Source organism: Patella vulgata, chromosome 8 (genome assembly GCF_932274485.2).
Source record: "Patella vulgata chromosome 8, xgPatVulg1.2, whole genome shotgun sequence".
Lineage (NCBI taxonomy): Eukaryota > Metazoa > Mollusca > Gastropoda > Patellidae > Patella > Patella vulgata.
This window is the reverse complement of record NC_065886.2, coordinates 47,129,411-47,137,820: the sequence shown is the minus strand read 5'-3', so window position 1 is coordinate 47,137,820 and position 8,410 is coordinate 47,129,411.

The following is an 8,410-nucleotide window of genomic DNA, read 5'->3' as shown; positions in this document are numbered from 1 at the left end:
GGAGAGCCTGGTAAAGAACAGTGTCTACATAAACAAGAAACCCTTGACAGTTGGAATTCGAAAGAAGAAAAGACCGTAACTAGTTGTGTGAATTGGGAATCACGTATTTCCTCAACAGTTTCAAGGGAGATAAGTCGTCTTTGAGATTGGAAATCAATTTTTGATATCGACTATATAGGATTGTCACCAGATCGATTATGACTCAGGTTCTAATCATTTATGATTGATGGATTGGGGTGGTGGTGGTGGTGGTGTGTGTGTGTGTGCGGGTGTACGGGTGTGTGGGTGTGTGTGTGTGTGTGTGTGTGTGTGTGTGTGGGGGGGGGGGTAATAGCACAACAAGCTATGCCCCACGCCTAACCACACAGCTAATAAAAGCAGTGTTTAGGTTCTTTCATGAATTTTATATTTTTAAGCTACTTTAAGCCAATATGCCTCATCTGAAAATGTCTTTGTTAGTGTTAATAGATGTTGTCTACATAACATCTTTCACAATTTTGACATTCAGTAATAGAGTTAGCCGTAATGGTTACTCACTCGTTTCTTCAAGAATCATTCGGCATTCCAGGTATGCTAGATTTTATTCGCAGTCTTGCATAGGGACGGTGAGATGAGATCTGTTTGTGGGAAAAGCGTTAGGGCTTGGTCCAGGTTTAGGGTTGGGGTTGAGATTAGCTCTAGCCCTGTTTACATCTCGTGTCCATTGACCAAACTTGAAGTTGGCCTCATCAAATAGATCTAACAGGGTAATGAAGACAGGATATGACGTGTGCACATAGAGGTTACTAAGCTATAGAGTAGTAGTAGTAGTAAATATCAAGAGTTTATCGGTTTATTTTATTTTATTCAATCTATATATATATCTTGATTCCCAGATTTACGTATATACACGTATATACACTATGTATGAAAAAAATAAACTAGATGCTGGTGTTTATAATTATTAAAGCTATAGTAATATTATGCTATCAATAAACCGTATTGTCTTAATAATGATTGTAACCGTAACCTTGATAGTTATTATAAGAAGGATAACGGTTGTAATTGTTGTATCCGTTACCGTATAGGTTGTTATTGTAGTTTTTGTATCCCTTTCCGTATCCGTTGTTATTGTGGCCATTGTTGTAACCGTTGTTATAGTTGTAGGGGGCGTTGTAGCTGTTGTATCCTTTCTTGCTGTATTGGTTGTACTTGTATGGTCCGTTGTTGTACCCGTTGTAGTTGTATGGTCGCTTGTAAGCTCCAATCTTTCCATGTCCAACAAGTCCATTTCCAATGATACCGTGTCCGATACCGTTACCGACGATACCATGACCAATTCTGTTTCCAACAATACCGTGTCCGATACCGTTACCGACGATACCATGTCCAATGCCGTTACCAACTTTTCCGTGTCCAACAAGTCCATGTCCGATTCCGTTTCCAATGATACCATGTCCGATACCGTTACCAACGATACCATGACCAATTCCGTTTCCAACAATACCGTGTCCGATACCGTGTCCAATACCATTACCAACGATACCATGGCCAATTCGGTTACCGATAACACCGACTTTGCCAACACCTACTATTCCGTGTCCGAGTCGGTTTCCAAGGATACCATGCCCAATACCATGGTTAAGTCCGTTGCCAATAACTCCTACACCAACAAGACCATGTCCGACACCGACTTGTCCCCGTCCAAATCCTTTACCGATTCCGTTTCCAAAGACACCAACACCATGTCCGAAACCGTGTCCGATTTTAGCATCGATGTATTGAGAAGCAGCTACTGTTAAACAGACAGCGAAAGCGATGAAAGTCTGAAAAAGAATATAAATTTATTTATTGTAGAAGTGTTTTATACAAATTGTTCCTTGACAGTCGCGGTCCATATAAATAGTCGTAGATTTGTTTCCATACCAAAACTACCATGAAGGTTTATTTCTTACCAAAAACTTGACAATCTAGAAATTTTACCGTGCCGCAATTATTCAGCACATGATCGAGTGTTGGCGTTACCAGGCAACGGCACAAATAATGTTTGACTGTCGGTAATGATTAACACTTTTTTTGATTTACAGATCAGGGTCCGGTGAGTATGAAACTGCCTTTAATACAATGTCAAGGGCAAAAACCAATCATATAATGGTTACACTGTCGTCTGACTACTTTTTTCAGTATGTGATGAAATTTATTAATGCTATACCAGACGTGATATCAGGTTTTTGTTTCTAGAAAGTTCAAGCATACCCCTTAGGGCACGACCATCGTCACTATTTACAGCTAATTGGAAGCATTGAAGATTATTTATCAACAAGTCAAATTTTACTCCCTGTAGATTTTTTCAATGCTTTACTACCAATGCTCAGACTGGTTCAATTATTATTTCAGATTCCAACCGTCTTTATTAGCCCAGTCTGTACAGCACAGTACGACGATAAAGCCCATTCCTTTGACGATTTCAAGTAACCGGGTATGCTTATTTTTAAAACTTCAAAGATTTGAAATCTTAAAAGGAGGTTTAAAGTCCTACTATTCTACACCTACTGGACTAATGAAGACAAACAGACAGCGGCACTACGGTATACACTGTCAAGGTATCTTTTACGTGCATGCCAGTGTATACACTGTACCTCGGGTTTTCGCGCCATCCTGACGATTAGACACTCCTGTTCTGCACACCCCCCCCCCCATACATTAAACACAAACTTACCTGCATATTAAGCGTTGATGTTAATCTGTCAGTGTGGTTGATCTGTTAAGATTGAAGGTTGATAAGTGAACTGACAATCCGTGGTCCAATCTCTGTATTTAAACAAAATTTCACTAAAGCTATAAAAGTTAATAGCGCACACATAACGTCTGACCGCGAAATTTGCCGCTAATAAAACGAATAACCGAGACAATAAAATGATTTAAATATTCGCGTTAATTTTAAACCGGGGATGAATTAATTGTCCGTGGCTTATTATGTATGTATATATGCACTCGTTTTTGATTGAAGCATGCGCGTATAGTATGTGATAAATATTATATAGAGCCTTAATAAATCTTGTAAAATAAATCCATTGATATTCAAATATATTAATCTATATGCCTGATTGTAAGATTGTACAAACATTGCGTTAGGTTGCTTGGTTTCAATTCCTTTTTGCAGATGATCAAAATTAATTAAAACAGCAAAGAAACTGAATTACTTATTTTGGTTTTTTATTTTCAATTATTTGGAAATATTTTCACGTGAATTACAGGTGTCTAATTTATGTTATCAATGGTTCGCAGTAGTCACGTGGTGTTTCCACTCCGGTGAAACGTGTTTAGTTAAACTGTTTCCTTTGTGAGACAATACCACCCCATTGAATCATTGTATTGTAAATACAGGATAGATGAGCCCGATATACAATTAAATGAATAATTTTTTTTCTTTTTTGTTTGAATCAGTTTTGATCATGTCAAGTTTACCCGTAATATCAGTTTATGTACGCGTACTAGAATTGTTAGAATAGTAACTAGCAAGCATAATCGCTAGTAGTTTGATGTAAAAGATAAATTTGAAGTCGAACATCTAATCAGTAAGTAAAAATGATGATAGTAGCCAAACATATACAACCATTTTCCACATATTATTGTACTGAGTTGACATATATTCAGGGTGGAATATTTGAGTATTGGGAGAAAACGGAGATGCCATGAGAAAAGTCACGAGGTTTCACGGTGTCCCAGTCTATTGTTTGGGATAAACAATTCGTCTCCTAAGAGTTAAAAGGTCGCAAGTGACAAAACGGGCAAATTTGATATTTTTGTACTAAAAGTTTATAAACTGACCCCTCCAGGTTATAGCAAACAATCGTGACAATTGCAATGATAGAAACTACATTATGGGTAATTAATATTAGGTTGTAAGTGGAAAATTTTACCAAGATGTCACCGGGAAAAGGTAGTAAGTACATTGTACACTGGTGGCAGTATAACAAGGTCGTAAGAGACATTTAGATATGTCGTCCCCTGAGAGGGAAAAGGTCGTAAGTGACATTTTTCACTTTTCGAGAAAATCGAGTTTAAAGGTTTGAAAATGGTCCTGTAAAATTGTTTATTTATTGTACAATATTTTATGATCGGGGATAGTTAGAAATGCAATATAAAGTTTTCAGTTATCAGGTGTGGTAACTCGGAAAAGTCACTTACGACCTACCCATAACCAAAGATACATACTTATTGCTGTTTACGACCTTATGGCCCGTATTTTCGAAAGTGGATTAGTGCTAATCATAGATTTAATCTCTGGTTTTCTGACCAGCCATATTCTGAAAAGCTGATTAAAATTTTAAGCTAAGATTTTTATAAACTTTGATTAGCCTAATTATTGAGTTAATCATTGTTCGAGAATACCATAAAATGTGGTATTCTGGAACGTTGACTTGTACTGAATCATTTACTAAATCACTCCAATATTTAGTCATCCCAGGGGGGTAGTTTAAGGAAGGATTAAGTGCATGGATATGCAAATACAATTTATTGAATGTTATAGAAATGATTATTTTTCATTGAATTCAGACACCAATATTTTGCCACGAAAGTAACAGATTTACTTTCATCGTAAATTCTGTTAAAAAAGATTTTTGAAATATTAAACATTCTCTATAATATAAAACATAAATATTTATGTATACTTTAGTCAAAATGAATAAACTACAAGATAAAAATAATTTTTAGAAATGTCAAAGAACCTTTTAACAAAAGGAATTGCAAAGAAAGGAGCACATCAACCTCTTAGCACAAATGGGAACCAACAGCAGCTAAGTCGTCCGTGCAGTAAACAAGGGTTGTCACATATTTTTATCTTTGGTCCGTAATGAAAACATTTACGACTCTAAAATCTGAGTACGAGTAACAACCAATTAAGTAGTTATCAGAAATCAATAGAATTTGTTTGGCTTCTAGTTCTGCCCTATATGAACGTTTACTATACAAACATTTAGTATCAAGGGTCATAACTCTGGAAGTAATTATCGGAAAGCATTGAAAATCAATAGCCCCCCTCCTCTCCTGAAGTTAAACACCGTGTATAAATTTCAAATCAATCGGATATTAACTTTCGAGCATCCACAAGATTTTTCAAAGTGATAAAGGGCCATAACTCTGGTAGAAATTATCGAAAATCGTTGAAAATCTATAGGCTTCCTCATCCCATGACTCTAAACACTGTATATAAATCTAAAGTCAATCAGATATTAACATGAGCTTCTAAAGCGTTTACAAGATTTTTCAAAGTGATCAAGGGCAATAACACTGGCAGTAATTATCGGATATCAACAGGATTCCTCATCATATGACCTTAAACATTATGTATAAATCTAAAGTCAATCGAATACCAACTTTACCCTCTAGAGCGTCCACAAGATTTTTCAAAGTGATAAAGGGCCATAACGCTAGCAGTAATTATCGGAAATCGTTGACAATCCATAGGATTCCTTATCTTATGGCCCTAAACAATGTGTATACATCTAAAATCAATCGGATATTAACTTTAGCCTCTAGAGCGCCCACAAGATTTTTCAAAGTGATCAAGGGCAATAACTCTGGTTGGAAGTATCGGAATTCAATAGGTCTCTTCGTCTCGTGGCCTTAAACACTGTGTATAAATCTAAAGTCAATCGGATATAACCTTTAGCCTATGGGGCGATAAAGGGCCATAACGCTAGCAGTAATTATCGGAAATCGTTGACAATCCATAGGATTCCTTATCTTATGGCCCTAAACAATGTGTATACATCTAAAATCAATCGGATATTAACTTTAGCCTCTAGAGCGCCCACAAGATTTTTCAAAGTGATCAAGGGCAATAACTCTGGTTGGAAGTATCGGAATTCAATAGGTCTCTTCGTCTCGTGGCCTTAAACACTGTGTATAAATTTAAAGTCAATCGGATATAACCTTTAGCCTATGGAGCGTCCACAAGATTATTCAAAGTGATCAAGGGCAATAACTCTGGAGGTAATTATCGGAAATCGTTGAAAATCAATAGGCTTTTGTATCTCATTACCTTAAACACGGTGTATAAATTTCAAGCCTAGTACTGAATACATGACAGAACCAATAGAAATATTGAAGAATAGTATGCAAAGTAGAGAAGTCAAACGTTTCTTTTGATTTAGCATAATCTTTATGATTATTTTTTTTCAATGTGCCCACAATGGCTTTCTTTTTGTCAATAAAAAAGAATTTGTTAATTCTTAGTTTTAGCTGTTCAAGCAATCTTTCCGATGTGAGAGATTTAAGAAATGAAAGACAGTCGAGTTTTTATACAATAATTAATGTTTCTAAATGACATTTTATATGTTTGGCACTCAGTTCAACAGTTGTATTAAAAAATGCACATTTCTTGTGTCTCAATAAGTCAAGCAACTCGTAAAAATTTGTTATAAATAATAATTATTTTGTAATCTTTCAAAATCTCCCATATCCGAAGAAAACCAGAATCCCACTACAATTTGGGAAACTGTAGTATTACGAAAACGCTAAAAGCGGATAAAAAAAAATAAATAATACAGATATAACAAGTTTATGCAAAACAGACAAATAATGCTAATTTCGGATTTTAATAGAAAAAAGGGGGCATAAAATTAATCTGTTCCTTCATTTTTCGATTACTAAAAGGTAGCCACAGTGGTGCAGGACGGAGGCCGATGCAAGGGACAAAGTTTGGATTGGATGACAAACCGAAATACCCTATACACATTGGGGTGCACGTAAAATAACCCTTAGCATTTAGAATATGGTATAACTGTGAGCCGTAGTGCCGCTGTCAGGGCAAAACTGCCCTTATAGAACACATATGGGGTATGTCCGTCTCACTTGGCCCAGTTGTAGCAGTACTCTAAGACGTTATACCCCCATTTCATTTCATTTCGAATACTAAAAAATATTTGTTTTACTTTCTTTTTCATACATTTTATTTCTTTTCTACCCAAAACAATCTCACGGACCCTAGGATGGGGAAAACTGTTCTAAAACATGTACTTTTCTAATCTACTTCCTGTAATTGGGCCCCTTTATCACTAATAAAAGCCTTTTTAATCACTGATTATATTTAATCATTGATTAAATTTTTAATTATAATCAAAGTTTAAACATGAATTTTAATCATTGATTACAAAAAATTATAGTCAAAGATTAGCTAATCTGACTTTTGAGAATACCAAACTTAGTCAACCACTAATCTCTAATTAGCTAGTTACTGATTAGACCTAATCACAGATTATTTTAGACACTGTTCGAAAATATGTGATTTAGCGATGGGGTGGAAGTTAGTTTGGTCTTACGGGTACGCTTTAGATCTTAAGGTCTGTAATTGAGTCAAGTGGCATGGCTAACAGTATGGTAGCCTGCTCAACCTCCTTGACTTTCTATCATTGATACAGACCCCTACGCGCAAGCAAATTATTGAAGTAAAATTATGGCCTAGTTTGTGTCCAGTGGATGTTATACCCATCTCTAACCCCAGCCCCCTCATCCTATCTTGACGCCGTTCTCTGGTTCGCGCACGCACCCTCCCTGAGGGACAAGCCTCACGGTATCGTACAGCTTTCTCTCTACTCGCTTCATCTCACTCGCTTCACCTCTCTATCTCACTCGCTTCACCTGTCTATCTTACTCGCTTCACCTGTCTATCTCACTCGCTTCACCTCTCTATCTCACTCGCTTCACCTCTCTATCTCACTCGCTTCACCTCTCTATCTCACTCGCTTCACCTCTCTATCTCGCCCTCTATATATCTCGCTCTAGCCCCCACTCTCCCTTTCTGTGCTCGCCCCTCTCTCTGCTCCCCCTTCTCTATCGCTACTCTCTACTCTTGCTAGCTCCCTCCCTATCACCCCCACCCTTTAGCTCATTCTCTCTCTCGATCTCTTCTATCCTTCTCACAGTAGATTGATAGTATCATCACATCGCAGGCCTATCTCTATCTCTCTCTAGCCCCCCCCCCCCAACTCTCGCCCACTAGATTGGTCTCCTCATATCGATAGTTCTTTTTAGCCCCCTCCCCATCTCTCCCTCTCTAGCTCTCGCCTTCTATCTCGCTATCTTCCTAGGTCTCTATCTCACGCGCTCTAGCTTTCTCTTTAGCTCACGCCCTCTCTCCCGATCTTTCTCGCTCTCTTTCTCTAGTTCTTCATCTTGTGGATTCTCTCTCTTTCTTTCTATCTCTCTCTAATAGTCTAAGCTTGCTCTCTAGCTCTCGCCCCTCTCTCTAGCTTGTTCGCCCTCGTGGTCAAGCTCTCCCTCTTTTTCTCTGACTCTCTAGTCCTATCATCTCTAATTCACTTATGTAGATCTGTAACTCTCTCTCTCTCCTTCTCTCTCTATCAGGTGACAAGTCTCATCGCATCGCAGCCCACTTTCTATCCCGCTCTAGTCCCCACTTGTC